An 18,155-nucleotide genomic window follows, 5' to 3' on the forward strand; every position below is an offset into this window, starting at 1 on the left:
CATTCCTGAGAAGAACAACGTCCATCACACTCTGAATAGTTTGTCATGCTGCTTTGGGATGGAACAATGCAGTGGTGTCACCTGTCAAGAGTACTGTAGCTAACTTTTGAAATATGAAATACGCTTTATTTCATGTCTGCTCAATGGCTGTATTGTTAAGTGTTCAAAAAATAAATATATTATTAATGTAATCATGAAATGATGTCAACACCGGTTTACGAAGGTTTTTATTGCATATTCAAATGTTTCCAAATTACCACTGCTCTGTTGCTGTCTATGGAAGCATATATCTGTCAAAATTACATTTCAATTGTATCATGATAATCTGATGATGATAAATCAATATCACCAATATCACAATCGACTGCAAGTCGCTCTGGCTAAGAGTATCTGCTAAATTACCAAAATGTCAATTCAAGTTGCTTTTCAAATATATTTGTCGCCGACAGTGAGCTCCAAAAGTATTGGGACAGTGACACATTTTGTTGTTGTTTTGGCTCTGTACTCCATTAATTGGGACACATTCAATCATATGTGTATTAAAGGGGTCAAAAGTTGAATATTTGGTTACCATGACTACGGATAACCCCGAATGAATGGTGAATAATGATGAGTGAGAAAGTTAGATGCACAAATATACTATCGGTAATCATGGTAGCATCCAAATGAATGTAGAATTGTATAGAATCATATTCTATTCTTATGTACAATTAAAGGGATTCCAAAATGACACAATACATTATTTACCCTAAATTTCTATTGGGCACAAAATAATCTGAAACACAACCAAAACAAACAGCAAACAAGTTTGTAGAGTTACAGTAAAAGCGCGATTTAATCATCGGGTACTAGGAAGGCGGGACCAAATACTAAATGTTTGACTTCTTTAATACACACTTGAATTTGTCCCAATACTTTTGGTCCCCTAAAATGGGGGGACTATGTACAAAAGTGCTCTAACTTCTAAATGGTTCACCCGATAGGGATGAAAATACCCTCAAATTATTATCAGAGCCAAAACAACAAAATATGTGTCACTGTCCCAATACTTTGTCACTGTATATGCTTCCATAACTATTGGATGCATGCTGATATAATACAAGGAATCAGAGCTGTATTGATAGAGAATACTGAGGTACTGTGTAAATAATATAATCAGTGCCAAGTCTCCATGCAGTCCAGAAATAGATATGAATGCATACTGTATTTCAGTCATGTAAACTATGACCTACGCCTGTTTCGAGATGGAACCTCAGTCTCATATGCATATAAAAATGTGTAAATCATTGAGCAGTGTTTCAAATCTATTTACATCACCAGGTAAAATATTGGGGTTCAAAACCATTCCATAAGTTTGCCACCAGAACTGAAAGTGTTGGATCGCTCACAACATGATTTCACTGTTTATCACCATTTCATTCTGTTTGCTTATGTTTAAGAAATGTTTTTCAACAGAATACACCCCCGATCACCTTTCACTTTCATAGCAGCCACATACAAACAGCATAATCCCTTTGATCGTTGTATAATTTCTTCTTGCATCTACACACTTTCCGCCACTCACCTTTTTCCTTTGCATGTGGACTTCAGTGCACAACATATCAGCTGTCTGTGACCAGGTGAAAAAACCTTTCCAAGTCAAACCTTCATATCATAACCTCTAACCGCTACACACAGTCTACATTGTTGTCACCATATTAGCTAAAGCCATAATCAACACAGCTACTCGAACTAACGCTCAAGTAAACCCGCTACAATCATGCAGTACAGCAAGCAGTTTAGCAGTTACACCTGCGGGCCCCACCCGTAATAAATTAATAAAACCAAAAGCTTACCTTCACTTGGAAGAGTCCCAGTGTTGGATAGCCATAGCCAGCTAGCTAACATAGCATCCCTCTCGGTTTGAGCCAGGTGCTTGAGTAGGCTAAACTAGCTAGCTGCATTTGCTAGCTAAGTAAGTACTATGAAATATAGCTAGCTAGCTCTTTCGCGCTTGCTTCTTCATTTTTGAAGAAATTAACATGTTAAACTCTTCAACTATAGTCTTTCTCTCTGTTTGAGTAAACTACTCACATTTTATGCACTGCAGCGCTAGCTAGCTGTAGCTTATGCTTACAGTACTAGATTTATTATCTGATCCTTTGATTGGCTGGACAACACGTCAGTTCGTGCTGTAAGAGCTCTGATAGGTTGGAGGAGGTCCTCTGGAAGTTGTCATAATTACTGTGTAAGTCTATGGAAGGGGGTGAAAACAACGAGTCTCCCAGGTTCTGTATTGAAGTCAATGTACCTTGAGGAGGGAAACTAGCTGTCCTCCAGCTACATCATGGTGCTACCCTGTAGACCATCCTTGCAAAACAGTGAATTTTAATCAGTTATTTGGTGAAATATATTTTGTATAGTTTTATCTCAAAAATATTTCCAAAATTATGTTTCACCATTTTTTCCCCCTGAAATTCACTGAGGAGGATGTTCCCCCCCTTCCTCCTCTGAGGAGCCTACACTGATTGAAACAAAGTGTGTACAGAGAATCCGTCAGTAGTTTCAGCAGAGAACGTTTCAGTTACATACATTATGTCAGTAGTGGTACTTAGACAGGATTACATACTATGTACAGCACATTGAGACAATATCAAAGCTGTAGCTCACCCCAATTGTACTCCTTGTGAACCACCTCCTCCTACACCACCTTCTACAACACTTTCTTCTGTGGGCCGCAAAGCAAACAACACAATCAATTAAAACTGTACTTGATCATATACATCCCCTCACGCAGAGAGTGAGACACAGAGAGAGAGATAAAGAGATGAAGAGATAAAGAGACACTGTTTCCTGCAGTGGAGGTCATCACAGCTGGGGTTGGCCTTCATGGCCATAGCGGGGAAGAAGTCCTGCATAGTGTGGTCGCCCAGATCCAAACTAATGCCATTCAGATCTTACCTGATCCCTGAGCTGATGCCGACTCTAGTAGACTAGGCCATACATGTCTGCCAGGGTCTGTGGCACTAACCACACAAGCCACCAAATCTTGTGTCGTGAGTGAGTTTACAGACATTTATTTAGATTAAACAGAAAACAACTGCTTATCGAGTAAGTGTGTGTTGTAACATGTTGCAAAGCAGGCGGTCTCCCTCATGAAAAAGTACTACTGATCACTACTACACAAGATCTAATCAAAACCTACTACCTACTACTTGACTGCTATTGAGATGTGTAGTAAACCAGTAGTGATTTATGTAGTGATTTAAGTAGTAATGTGTGATACATTGGGACGTTTCACTACTGGTGAACACTAGAAACTGTCTTTCCTACTCAAATCATTATTTCTTAATGATTACTGTGTTAACTACTGAGTGTTTGGTTATCTACTACGTAAAACCTCCACATTCCTGCACAATTCCTCCATGTTCATCAAAAAATAAATAAGCGTATACAAACTTAAATGCATTTTTAAAAAAAACATTAATTACATTAATTGAGGCCTTGTCCTCATTCAGCGTTGACTTAAACATCTTCATATCCTCTTTTGTTGTTGCAGACCCATTTCTCCACCACGTAACCTTGAAGAAAATAAAGACAAGCACAAGGTAGAAAAATATTTGATAAACAACGTTTATTTTTACTAACAATGGTCTCCAGTCTTAAGTTGAGGGCGGTATTGAAGCCATGGGACATTTTCTTTTGGAACGTGACCCAAATGAACTCCCTTCCAGTGCATGCCCCATAATATTGGCTGAAATAGTACTCACACATGACTGTTTAATATTTCTAAACAATTTCTTTATCCAGACAAAGTGTACTGCTATGGGATCCCCCTATGGCTCCTAACTATGCTCATTTGTATGTGGGTTACATGGAGAAACAGTCCATTCTCAATCCTCTCAAAAATTTTTTTTTTTTTACCTAACGTTATTATTTTCAAACAGTATATTGATGATATTTTTGTTTTAATGGAGGGATGCAAACCAGCTCCAGGCGTTCCATGCTTTCACTAACTCTTGTTCTGAGCACCTGAGGTTTACTATGTAATCTGACACACATCAAATCAGTTTCCTTGATCTTCTGATTTTGTGTGAGGATAATGTTCTATACACGGATCTTTACAGGAAACCTACTGATCCTAACAGTTTTTTGAAGGCTGATAGCTGTCACCTGCTTCCCTTGAAAAACTGTTTGTCCTATGTCCAATTCTGTCGAATCAAAATAATCTGCAAAAAACTATCAGATTTCGACAGAAATATTGGTGAGGTGCAAAGAAAATTCAAGGAGAGGGGGTACAAAAATGGTCAGACCGATACTGCCATTGAGAAAATCCCAAACAAATTGAGACATGATCTTGCAAAAATAAGCATTCTTGCTCTCTCACGACGCTCTATTCAAAGTGCTCTGAACAAATGAAGGGAATCGTTCACAAACATTGGCACATTCTAAGATCTGATAACAGTATCGGCAATGTGTCTCAACGTATCATTTCGTTGTACTCCCTGACGAAGGCCATGCAGCCAAAATGCGTCTGAATTTTAAAACGTTGTTTCCATTGAACATGCCATACAAATAAACACATTTTAATTCATTATATGAAGAGTGCCTTGGTCCTCCTTTCTTTTTGAGGTCTCAACGTGGACTTTGATCTGAAGCCATTCATATGATTGTTGTGATTTTGCTATCCATTGTAAATGTTTGTTGGCCCATTTAGCTCAATTGTATCTATGATCGGATGATATTCATTCATGCTTTTTATATGTTTCATTTACATTTGTAAATCAACCAATGAAATCAAGCCAAACCTGGACATGATTACAGACAGGTGTGTGTCCTTTGACACTATATAAACGAGTGACCCGCAGTGTTTGTCATTGTACCCCGAGGAAGTCTGTTGAAACGTTATAAAATGATTGGATCTGAGCTCCTAGAGTGTGAGGCTCTCCTTTTCTTTTTCAGAGTCTCCTTGGCAACAGGCCAAAAGAGGTAAGAAGAATGGGTAAGTATACTAATATGAAAATACTGCACGTTTGCATAAAAACACATACTTTTTAGCTAGCATGATGAAAACAGAGGCTACATAAGTTACATCAATGGCTAAACAATGACTTGAAACGTAAAGCAAAGTTAAACTTCCAGATGGTGCCAGTTTAAGGGCTGTGAAAGACCGGACGATGAAGGATGGAAGATGATTACATTCAGGATGGTCAAACAGTAGTTAACTAACAACAACCAACTACTTCCTCTTTTGTCTTTCTTCTGTGGTCACAAGCACAGGAAGTGCAGCCACAAGCTGCAAAACTCTACTGATCACTACTGAAGAGCCGGGCTGCATTCCGAAACACTTAAAAGACACACCCTTTCCCCTCAGCCCTCAAATTAAGTGGACACTTCTGACACTTGCAGGGCAAGGGGTGGGAGAAGAATGAATTCATTTTAAATGGACTGCTCTTGCCTGGATTTTTGTCACTCGTTCATCCCACGGTTGTGTTATCAGTCCTCATGGAACTGTTGTGTGTGCCTTATATGCGCTACAGTCAATTATGATTCCATTTCATATCTTGGCTAGAAGACAACACATCCGCAGACATTGAATGTTAGCCATCCTACTATATCAGGTAAATCAAAAATTACAATGTATAAGTGTGATGTCAGGGAAAGTTATGTGCACAAGTTAGCGTTTCCAAAAGCCAACCAAACAAAAACATCATTACTTTTATGATACGTGTTTGAGCCGTCATGTGCATTAGTAGAACCATTTCTAACTTATTTACATTCATTTTTACTTACACTTATATGTTGACTTCTCCATATTAATGTTAGTTTTAAGTTTTGTCTGACTTTTCTTAGCGGATGTACAATCATCGCAAATTGAATTATGGGGTGTTTCAGGCCCGGAGTGAAATATAATTGTTCACTCACAAACTCGATCAAAAACGAGGGCTGATGTTGCCAACTTCCCTTGCTTGCTTGGCTAATCATTTGGACCAACGACAAAGACGGCCGCGGGGATTCCCCCAAGGGCATAAGGCGAGAGGGTAAGTGGAGGAGGGTGTGTCTTTTATGAGTTTGAAACGCAGCCCTGGTGTAGTCTGCAAGTACTTTTTCGGCAACTTATTCACTGTACAAACAAGTAGTAAAAACTCTACCGGATTTCTACTGATAAGTCTGTATAGTAAAGCTGAAATGTTATGACTACTTATTTACTACCAACATCAAGTAGTAAAAACTCTACCGGATTTCTACTGATAAGTCTGTATAGTAAAGCTGAAATGTTATGACTACTTATTTACTACCAACATCAAGTAGTACAAAATCTCTACCTGATTACTCTTAGAAAAAGGGGTTCAGAAAGACTGTCCTCATAGAAGAACCCTTTTTGGTTCCAGGTAGAACCCTTTTTGGTTCCATGTAGAAACCATCTGTGGAAAGGAACCCAAATGGGTTCTACCTGGACCCAAAAAGGGTTCCTAAATAGGATTCTCCTATGAGGACAGCCGAAGAACCCTTTTAGGTTCTACATGGCACCTTTTTTCCTAAGCGTGTACTGTAAACACTACTGTTTTCCTACTGAAAACTACAAAACTCTACTTGTCTATCTTTAGTAGTGCATAAACTACACATTCACTACATCATTTCTACAGCTCTCTACAGTCACTACTGCACAAATAGGTTTTGTGTAGGAATTCAGTAATACTTTTTCATGAGGGTCTCCCCCGATATGATGAGCTGGATGTGTCCAGACATGGCGTCCTCACTGACACCTGACTCCATCCAGATATGTCCCAGCTCGTTACACATCTAGGAGCAAAAATACGACCCAAAATACGTCCTCTGATCTTCACCAACTCAATAATGTATTTTTAAAGTCAGAAAATAATGTCAGCAGTCAAGTCAGAGTTTATTTTAAGTACATTTCACATTGGTCACAGAGTACACACTTTACATCATTAAAAGGGAATAATGTAGGAAAATGGGGGAAGAGGAATGTGGAGTACTGACTGTGTTGATGGCCAGTACTGACAGTTCTGCTGTTAGAGCAGGATGGTCTAAGAGGTAAGAAGAATGGGTAAGTATACTAATATGAAAATACTGTACGTTTGCATAAAAACACATACTTTTTTAGCTAGCATGATGAAAACAGAGGCTACATAAAATACATCAACGGCTAAACAATGACTTGAAATGACATAAAACGTAAAGCAAAGTTAAACTTCCAGATGGTGCCAGTATAAGGGCTGTGAAAGACCAGACGATGAAGGATGGAAGATGATTACATTCAGAATGGTCAAACAGTAGTTAACTAACAACAACCAACTACTTCCTCTTTTGTCTTTCTTCTGTGGTCACAAGCACAGGAAGTGCAGCCACAAGCTGCAAAACTCTACTGATCACTACTGAAGAGCCGGGCTGCATTCCGAAACACATAAAAGACACACCCTTTCCCCTCAGCCCTCAAATTAAGTGGACACTTCTGACACTTGCAGGGCAAGGGGTGGGAGAAGAATTAATTCATTTTAAATGGACTGCTCTTGCCTGGATTTTTGTCACTCGTTCATCCCACGGTTGTGTTTTCAGTCCTCATGGAACTGTTGTGTGTGCCTTATATGCGCTACAGTCAATTATGATTCCATTTCATATCTTGGCTAGAAGACAACACATCCGCAGACATTGAATGTTAGCCATCCTACTATATCAGGTAAATCAAAAATTACAATGTATAAGTGTGATGTCAGGGAAAGTTATGTGCACAAGTTAGCGTTTCCAAAAGCTAACCAAACAAAAACATCATTACTTTTATGATACGTGTTTGAGCCGTCATGTGCATTAGTAGAACCATTTCTAACTTATTTACATTCATTTTTACTTACGCTTATATATGTTGACTTCTCCATATTAATGTTAGTTTTAAGTTTTGTCTGACTTTTCTTAGCGGATGTACAATCATCGCAAATTGAATTATGGGGCGTTTCAGGCCCGGAGTGAACATAATTGTTCACTCGCAAACTCGATCCAAAACGAGGGCTGAGGGGCTGATGTTGCCAACTTCCCTTGCTTGGCTAATCATTTGGACCAACGACAAAGATGGCCGCGGGGATTCCCCCAAGGGCATAAGGCGAGAGGGTAAGTGGAGGAGGGTGTGTCTTTTATGAGTTTGAAACGCAGCCCTGGTGTAGTCTGCATGTACTTTTTTGACAACTTATTCACTATACAAACAAGTAGTAAAAACTCTACCTGATTTCTACTGATAAGCCTGTATAGTAAAGCTGAAATGTTTTGACTGCTTATTTACTACCAACATCAAGTAGTACAAAATCTCTACCTGATTACTACACTCTTAGAAAAAAGGGTTCAGAAAGACTGTTCCCTTAGGAGAACCCTTTTTGGGTCCAGGTAGAACCCTTTTTGGTTCCATGTAGAAACCCTCTGTGGAAAGGAACCAAAAGGGGTTCCTAAAAGGGTTCTCCTATGGGGACAGCCGAAGAACCCTTTTAGGTTCTACATGGCACCTTTTTTCCCATGCGTGTACTGTAAACACTACTGTTTTCCTACTGAAAACTACAAAACTCTACTTGTCTATCTTTAGTAGTGCATAAACTACACATTCACAACATCATTTCTACAGCTCTCTACAGTCACTACTGCACGAATACGTTTTGTGTAGTAATTCAGTAGTATTTTTTCGTGAGGGTCTCCCTCGGTATGATGAGCTGGATGTGTCCAGACATGGCGTCCTCACTGACACCTGACTCCATCCAGATATGTCCCAGCTCGTTACACATCTAGGAGCAAAAATACGACCCAACATACGTCCTCTGATCTTCACCAACTCAATAATGTATTTTTAAAGTCAGGAAATAATGTTAGCAGTCAAGTCAGAGTTTATTTTAAGTACATTTCACATTGGTCACGTTTACACACTTTACATCATTAAAAGGGAATAATGTAGGAAAATGGGGGAAGAGGAATGTGGAGTACTGACTGTGTTGATGGCCAGTACTGACAGTTCTGCTGTTAGAGCAGGATGGTCTAAGAGGTAAGAAGAATGGGTAAGTATACTAATATGAAAATACTGTACGTTTGCATAAAAACACATACTTTTTAGCTAGCATGATGAAAACAGAGGCTACATAAGTTACGTCAACGGCTAAACAATGACTTGAAATGACATAAAACGTAAAGCAAAGTTAAACTTCCAGATGGTGCCAGTATAAGGGCTGTGAAAGACCAGACGATGAAGGATGGAAGATGATTATATTCAGGATGGTCAAACAGTAGTTAACTAACAACAACCAACTACTTCCTCTTTTGTCTTTCTTCTGTGGTCACAAGCACAGGAAGTGCAGCCACAAGCTGCAAAACTCTACTGATCACTACTGAAGAGCCGGGCTGCATTCCGAAACACTTAAAAGACACACCCTTTCCCCTCAGCCCTCAAATTAAGTGGACACTTCTGACACTTGCAGGGCAAGGGGTGGGAGAAGAATTAATTCATTTTAAATGGACTGCTCTTGCCTGGATTTTTGTCACTCGTTCATCCCACGGTTGTGTTATCAGTCCTCATGGAACTGTTGTGTGTGCCGTATATGCGCTACAGTCAATTATGATTCCATTTCATATCTTGGCTAGAAGACAACACATCCGCAGACATTGAATGTTAGCCATCCCACTATATCAGGTAAATCAAAAATTACAATGTATAAGTGTGATGTCAGGGAAAGTTAAGTGCACAAGTTAGCGTTTCCAAAAGCCAACCAAACAAAAACATCATTACTTTTATGATACGTGTTTGAGCCGTCATGTGCATTAGTAGAACCATTTCTAACTTATTTACATTCATTTTTACTTACACTTATATATGTTGACTTCTCCATATTAATGTTAGTTTTAAGTTTTGTCTGACTTTTCTTAGCGGATGTACAATCATCGCAAATTGAATTATGGGGTGTTTCTGGCCCGGAGTGAACATAATTGTTCACTCGCAAACTCGATCAAAAACGAGGGCTGAGGGGCTGATGTTGCCAACTTCCCTTGCTTGGCTAATCATTTGGACCAACGACAAAGATGGCCGCGGGGATTCCCCCAAGGGCATAAGGCGAGAGGGTAAGTGGAGGAGGGTGTGTCTTTTATGAGTTTGAAACGCAGCCCTGGTGTAGTCTGCATGTACTTTTTCGGCAACTTATTCACTATACAAACAAGTAGTAAAAACTCTACCTGATTTCTACTGATAAGCCTGTATAGTAAAGTTGAAATGTTATGACTACTTATTTACTACCAACATCAAGTCCACAAAATCTCTACCTGATTACTCTTAGAAAAAGGGGTTCAGAAAGACTGTCCCCATAGAAGAACCCTTTTTGGTTCCATGTAGAAACCATCTGTGGAAAGGAACCCAAATGGGTTCTACCTGGACCCAAAAAGGGTTCATAAAAAGGGTTCTCCTATGGGGACAGCCGAAGAACCCTTTTAGGTTCTACATGGCACCTTTTTTCCCAAGCGTGTACTGTAAACACTACTGTTTTCCTACTGAAAACTACAAAACTCTACTTGTCTATCTTTAGTAGTGCATAAACTACACATTCACAACATCATTTCTACAGCTCTCTACATAGTCACTACTGCACGAATACGTTTTGTGTAGTAATTCAGTAGTATTTTTTCGTGAGGGTCTCCCTCGGTATGATGAGCTGGATGTGTCCAGACATGGCGTCCTCACTGACACCTGACTCCATCCAGATATGCCCCAGCTCGTTACACATCTAGGAGCAAAAATACGACCCAACATACATCCTCTGATCTTCACTAACTCAATAATGTATGTTTTAAAGCTAAGAAATAATGAAATGTTAGTAGTAAAGTCAGAATTTATTTTAAGGGCATTTCACATTGTCACGAGTACAAACTTTACATCATTAAAAGGGAATAATGTAGAAAAAGGGGGAAAGAGGAATGTGGAGTACTGACTGTGTTGATGGCCAGTACTGACAGTTCTGCTCTTAGAGCAGCAGAAGACCCAGGTGACTCCAACTGCTCTAGGATTGGACCCTTTTTTAAAATTTTCGCCTAAAATGACATACCCAAATGTCTGTAGCTCAGGACCTGAAGCAAGGATATGCATATTCTTGATACCATTTGAAAGGAGACAATTTGAAGTTTGTGAAAATGTCAAATTAATTAGGAGAATATAACACATTCGATCAGATAAAAGATAATACAAAGATCAAAAACGTGTTTTCTTATTTAATTGTTTTTTATATTTGAAATGCAAGAGAAAGGCCATCATATCACTTAGGACTCTACGTGCAATTTAGCAGTGTATGTGCAAAGTTTTAGACTGATACGATGAACCATTGTATTACTGTTCAAAATTTTGTATCAAGTCTGCCCAAATGTGCCTAATTGGCCAATTAATACATTTTGAAGTACATAACTGTCCACTCTCCCCAAACAATAGCTGGTATTCGTTCACTGTAAAAGCTACTGTAAAGTGGACAGTGCAGTTAGATTAACAAGAATTGAAGCTTTCTGCCCATATCAGATATGTCTATGTCCTGGGAAATGTTCTTGTTACTTACAACGTCATGCTAATCACATTAGCACACGTTAGCTCAACCGTCCCAGCAGTATCTAGTTGACAGAGTTCTGTTCTAAGAGCAGCAGCGCTGATAGTTTAACTGAGCTGCTTCTAGAACAGCAACATCAGGATAGCACCGTACAGTTCTGCTCTTGGAGCAACAAAATATAGGTATAGTTGAGCAGCAGTGCTGCTAGTTTACCTGAGCTGCTCCTAAAGCAACAGCATTAGTTAACACAGTACAGATCTGTTCTTAGAGCAGCAATATCTACTGTGGTGAACAAAGTTCTGTTCCATGAGCAGCAGCGCTCCCTGTTCATTTATGCTGCTACTAGAACAGCAACATACAGTGCATTTGGAAAGTATTCAGACCCCTTGACTTTTTTGTTACATTACAGCCTTATTCTAAAATGTATTAAATAATCCCCCCCCCCCCTCATTAATCTACACACAAAATCCCATAATTACAAAGCGAAAACAAGTTTTTAATTTTGTATTGCAAATGTATATTAAAAAAAACAACATATTTACATATTCAGACCTTTTGCTATGAGACATTGAGCTCAGGCGCATCCTGTTTCAATTGATCATCCTTGGGATGTTTCTACAACTTGAATGGAGCCCACCCTCTGTGATAAGTGGAGAAAGGGTACCAAAAAGCACTTCTTGGGAAGGGTACCAAAAAATGTCTGCAGCATTGAAGGTCCCCAAGAACACAGTGGCCTCCAACATTCTTAAATGGAAGGGGTTTGGAACCACCAAGACTTTTCCTAGAGCTTCTCCCTCGATTGCCAAACTGAGCAATCGAGGGAGAAGGGCCTTGGTCAGGGTGGTGACTAAGAACCCGATGGTCACTCTAACAGAGCCTCAGAGTTCCTCTGTGGAGATGGGAGAAGCTTCCAGAAGGACAGATATCCAGAGCCCGGACTTGAACCCGATCGAAAATCTCTGGAGAAACCTGAAAATAGCTGTAGCATCATACCTAAGAAGACTCGAGGCTGTAATCGCTGACAAAGGTGCTTCAACAAAGTACTTAGTAAAGGCAATGAATACTTATGTAAATGTGATATGTTTTATTTTTAATACATTTCCCAACATTTAAAAAAAACTATTTTTGCTTTGTCATTATGGGATACTGTGTGTAGATTGATAAGGGGGAAAAACTATTTAATCAATTTTAGAATAAGGCTTTAACGTAACAAAATGTAGAAAAAAGTCAAGGGGTTTGAACACTTTCTGAATGCACTGTATTTAGCTGGCTAGTTAGCTGGCAGTAGGCTTAAATTGTTTTCTAGCAAGCTAGTTTAGTAAACTAAGGCTAAAACTGTTGAGCTAGCTAACATCACTTAGAAAATAAGATTTTAACTAACTAACTTTAGCTTTCTTGCTGCTTGCTCCTGCAGAATGTTCTTCTTCCTCTTCTTCCCTCCCCCTTTTCCCTCAAATGTTTTCGAATCCCGTCATGTGACAAGTCAATTCCAGTCTGCTCTCAGTTTGGTATTCCTGCCTCCTCTCCCTTTTCATTGGTTGCCTGACGCAACCAATCATAATCCTTTCTGCTCCTAGAATATGTTTGAGTAAGTTAAACTCCCATGAGTTTACGTAACAGGCTAGGTCTATTGTATCAGCCAATGTTAGTAAAATGCTTTGTGTTAAGAATTCATTGAGGAATTAGATTTACACTGCTGTGCAAAGAGTTGCCTCTTTTGATTCTGGAGTTCATGGTGAGTCATCGTTATACTGGTAAGCAGCTCCAGAAGTGTTGGGCAGTATCAAGTAGGGACGTGAGGCTCCTTTTTATACAACAATATGTAGGACAGTCAAATAGACCTGCAAAAAGGAGATGCTTCACCTCATCAAATATGAACAGGATGCTATTATACCACAACAAAGTGCTTAGACCATAACAAAAACAGACCTTTACTTAATTGTTCCAGTGACGGTCAGTGCCGTTTAAGATTATGGAGCCCGTTTTTTTTAATGAGCATGGCCTTATTTCTATTACAGCATCTTGGATGACTGTCATTCATCTTCCATTCACATAGCTCAATGTAACATCGATAGGTTTAGGCTACTACATTTACTATCACGCCCTGACCATAGAGAGCCCTTGGATTCTCTATAGTGGTTTAGGTCAGGGAGTGACTAGGGGGGTGTTCTAGAATGTGTATTTCTATGTTGGTGGTTTGGTATGGCTCCCAACTTTAGGCAGCTGGTAATCGTTGCCTCTAATTGGGGATCATATTTAGGGATATTGTTTGTTAGTTTGGGCACTATGGATTCACAATCTAAGTTTTGTTTCTAGTTTTACTTTGTATTAAAAAGATGTTGAACTCAATGCATGTTGCGCCTTGGTCTGTTCATTTTGAAGAACGTGACAGATACAAACATTTTTCCTAGCTGCTCAAGGGTGTAATCGTTCATCAAACAGTTGCAAACAAGAGTTTCTATTGGACAAATTATGGTAGGTTTATCCCGGTTTCGTTCCATGTGCTTCTGTTTAAGAAACGTTTTTCAACAGAATCGGTGAAGAATTCACCCCTGATCACCCGCACACAGTTTTCTTTAATAGCAGCCATATACAAACATCATCACTTTGCTTGTTGTATAATTCCTTCTCACATCTACAAACTCTCCTACTCTCACCTTTTCTCTTCAATGGTGGACTTTAGTGTTTGTGACCAAGCCAAACCTTTCCAAGCCACACCTACCATAACCACTTACCATGGCCGCAGAAATATGTTTTGGGGTGGTGGTGCTGAATTTCTCCCTGTTATACTAGTATTTTGCTCTGCTCCACTCATACAGGAATCGTAAAGGCCTAGTGCATTATATATATATATATATATATTACAGTTGAAGTCGGAAGTTTACATACACCTTTGCCAAATACATTTAAATTCAGTTTTTCACAATTCCTGAAATGTAATCCTAGTAAAAATGTCCTGTCTTAGGTCAGTTAGGTTCACCACTTTATCTTTATTGAAATTTCAGAATAATAGTAGAGTGATTTATTTCAGCTTTTATGTCTTTCATCACATTCCCAGTGGTTCAGAAGTTTACATACACTCATTTAGTAATTGGTAGCATTGCCTTTAAATTGTTTAACTTGGGTCAAACATTTCGGGTAGCCTTCCACAAGCTTCCCACAATAAGTTGGGTGAATTTTGGCCCATTCCTCCTGACAGAGCTGGTGTAACTGAGTCAGGTTTGTAGGCCTCCTTGCTCGCACACGCTTTTTCAGTTCTGACCACAAATTTTCTATGGGATTGAGGTCGGGGCTTTGTGATGGCCACTCCAATACCTTGACCTTGTTGTCCTCAAGCCATTTTGCCACAACTTTGGAAGTATGCTTGGGGTCATTGTCCATTTGGAAGACCCATTTGCGACCAAGCTTTAACTTCCTGACTGATGTCTTGAGATGTTGCTTCAATATATCCACATAATGTACCTCCCTCATGAGTCCATCTAGTTTGTGAAGTGCACCAGTCCCTCCTGCAGAAAAGCACCCCCACAACATGATTCTAGCACCCACGTGCTTCACGGTTGGGATGGTGTTCTTTGGCTTGCAAGCCCCCCTTTTTCCTCCAAACATAACAATGGTCATTATGGCCAAACAGTTCTATTTTTGTTTCATCAGACCAGAGGACATTTCTCCAAAAAGTACGATCTTTGTCCCCATGTGCAGTTGCAAACCGTAGTCTGGCTTTTTTTATGGCGTTTTTGGAGCAGTGGCTTCTTCCTTGCTGAGTGGCCTTTCAGGTTATGTCGATTTTATAGATACTAACAGAAATAGTATTCCTCTCCATTTGAGCCGGGTGTTTGAGTAGGCTAAGTAAGTTAAAAAAAATACAACTAAATATGTATCTCTCTCTCTCTCTCTCCTGCTTCCCCTTAAATTTGAAGAAATGAATTTGTTCAAAACGGTTCAACTATTGTCTTTGAGTCAACTACTCACCACATTTTATGAACTGCAGTGCTGGCTATCTGTAGCTTATGCTTTCAGCACTAGATTCATTCTCTGACCTTTTGATTGGGTGGACAGCATGTCAGTTCATTCAGCAAGAGCTCTGGTAGGTTGGAAGAAGTCCTCCAGAATGAGTCATAATTACTGTGTGAGTGTATGGAAGGTGGTGAGAACCATGAGCCTCCTAGGTTCTGTACTGAAGTCAATGTTCCCAGAGGAGGGTGGAAAATGCTGTCCACCATGGTGCTACCCCAGTGAGTGTTGTTGAGGCTACTGCAGACCTTCAATGCAAAACAGTGTGTTGTAATCAGTTATTTGGTGATGTGAATCTATTTAGTATAGTTTTTAAATATGTTTCAGTATTTTTATGAAATTCACTAAGTAGGATGGTCCTTCCCTTCCTCCTCTGACGAGTCTCCACTGGTGTTTTGTCATTGTATTTGCAGGATGACGGCGACTTTTCCTCAATACTAGTTTGAGTTATAGGAGAATATTAAAACACGGCCAGTAGAAAACCAATATAAAATATATTGAGATCCTCCTCTTCAGCTTTTAAGTGAACATTTGTATCTTTATACAGACTTGATTTCATTAATTCATGGTACAAACCCTCCCCACTTCACCTTTCTATTGTATCTCTGCAAGTAGAAACAACCGTAGATCTGGGTGTGGCTTTGCTGTTCACATGATCAACCTGAATGCTCTTGCATTCAAGAGCAGGGTGTGTCCTTGTGACTGACTGACGGACTGATGATCGCAAGACAAGTAAGGTGTTAACTTGCATAAAAATCACTTTTTCTATGTGACATACATGCGCCTAGGGCTGTATTAGCTCGTGAGTCATGACTGCAGTAAAATTCTATGTTACTGCTGAGTCACGGTAAATGTCCTCTTATGCAATCTGGACATGTGTTAGTAGCACCCAACTCGCTAATGATCATCGGGTGGCTAATAGCCTGTTACTCAGAGCTGTATTGTCCCTCTAACCACTCTGACATCAATGCAAATGCAATCAAAAATCAAACACTTATCAAAACAGTATGTGCTTTTAAAACTGGCCTCACTGTGATTGAGCAATATGAAGAAAGAATTTCGACAACAGGTTGAAACTGAGTGGAAAACATGGTCGTTGTGCATGTTGTTTCAAACTCTATTAAAATGAAATGGACAGTGCTTTCTAAGGTGATTCATTCAAAAATCCATATGCATATTAGAGCTTTAGCATATGCGTAGGCCTATATGGGTCCTAGCCCCGAAGAAATACCTGAATTAAAATAATGGTTGTGCTATAATACTATACAATAGCCTACCACATATTACACGAGCCAGAAAAACATTTAAAAAATACTAAGATATCTTTGGTACATTATTGGTCTTGCCAATTCAGAGTTAGCCTACAATTATAGTGCATTTGTATTTGATTTTGAATAGCCTAGTAATGGGGCATTTAAAAAAAAAATAAATAAATAATTGTCTGACCCATTACTTTTAGCTATCTCCTCCCTGCTCTCCTTCATTCCTTTCACCAGCACGCAGAGAGTTGAATTAAACAAGTTTCGCTGTGAAAACACGTCACTATCGATGTTCCCGAACCGATTTCACTTCGTTTCCCAAATTAAGCAACCGTGTAGGAGAGCCTATGGCATACAGAGTTTGAGAAGAATATCACCTGCTGCATGGCAAAATAACTGGAGTAGGCTACTCAACATGAGTGAAAGGAACCGGTGGGAAAGTAGCCTCCATTCCCTATTTGATTGTATATAGACGACATGCCTTTTTTCTCTTGTTCCTGTTCCTGCCTATTTGATGATGGGCCATTCTAAATCAGATTAAATTATGAATAGTCTGATGCATGAAAATAGTATCACTTGAGAGACCAGCGTGTGCAGCCTGAGGCAAGGAACAGAGTGCAGCCCATATATCTTGATTTCTAAGACATTCTATGTTTGTATCATTCACAATGAAAGTTGCCAAATAACTCTAAATCTAGCATATAGGACCTGGTTCAAATGATCATGCTCAACATAGACACTTCATATGCGCACTCTGACTCCGGAATGGGAAAAATATATTTTATATTTTATTCAGCTAAATTATATTCTTCTTACGAAAGTCATATAATGTAAAGTAATGGCATGGGACTTCTTACTGGCAAGCCAGTTAAGAACAAATTCTTATTTACAATGACGGCCTACACGGGTCAAACCTGGACAACGCTGGGCCAATTGTGCGCCGCCCTGTGGGACTCCCAATCATGGCCGGGTTGTGATACAGCCTGGATTCAAACCAGGGTGTCTGTAGTGACGCCTCTAGTACTGGGATGCAGTGCCTTAGACTGCTGCGCCACTCGGGAGCATAAGGATTATAAGGATATCTTGTCTGCTAAATGAACAAGCCTACAGCCTATGGCATGGCACATAGCCAGAGAACATATAGTAGGCCAACTCACATTCTGTTCTTCTGAAATACATTTTCTTCATATATTGTTTCTGCCTAAAATAAATAATGGATTTATAGTGTGGTGTGTGTGTATATTCAATTGATTTACTAAACATTTTTTAAAATGTAGATGTTGCAAAAGCACACATCAGCAGCTGGTATGTGTGGAGGCCTGGAGATGCTAAATGGGTT

The 18,155-nt window shown here is 39.5% G+C and overlaps 1 protein-coding gene across 1 annotated transcript in view; it reads left to right on the plus strand.

Moving 5' to 3' along the window:
* Positions 1 to 2,775: 2,775 nt before the first annotated feature.
* k13 (keratin 13) overlaps positions 2,776 to 18,155 on the plus strand; it is a 28,555-nt gene continuing 13,175 nt past the window's right edge. The window contains 1 exon segment of the mRNA NM_001124376.1: positions 2,776 to 2,807. The gene's annotated coding sequence lies outside the window, so the exon portion shown is untranslated.

The sequence above is a fragment of the Oncorhynchus mykiss genome, chromosome 13 (assembly GCF_013265735.2).
Source record: "Oncorhynchus mykiss isolate Arlee chromosome 13, USDA_OmykA_1.1, whole genome shotgun sequence".
Taxonomy (NCBI): Eukaryota; Metazoa; Chordata; class Actinopteri; order Salmoniformes; family Salmonidae; genus Oncorhynchus; species Oncorhynchus mykiss.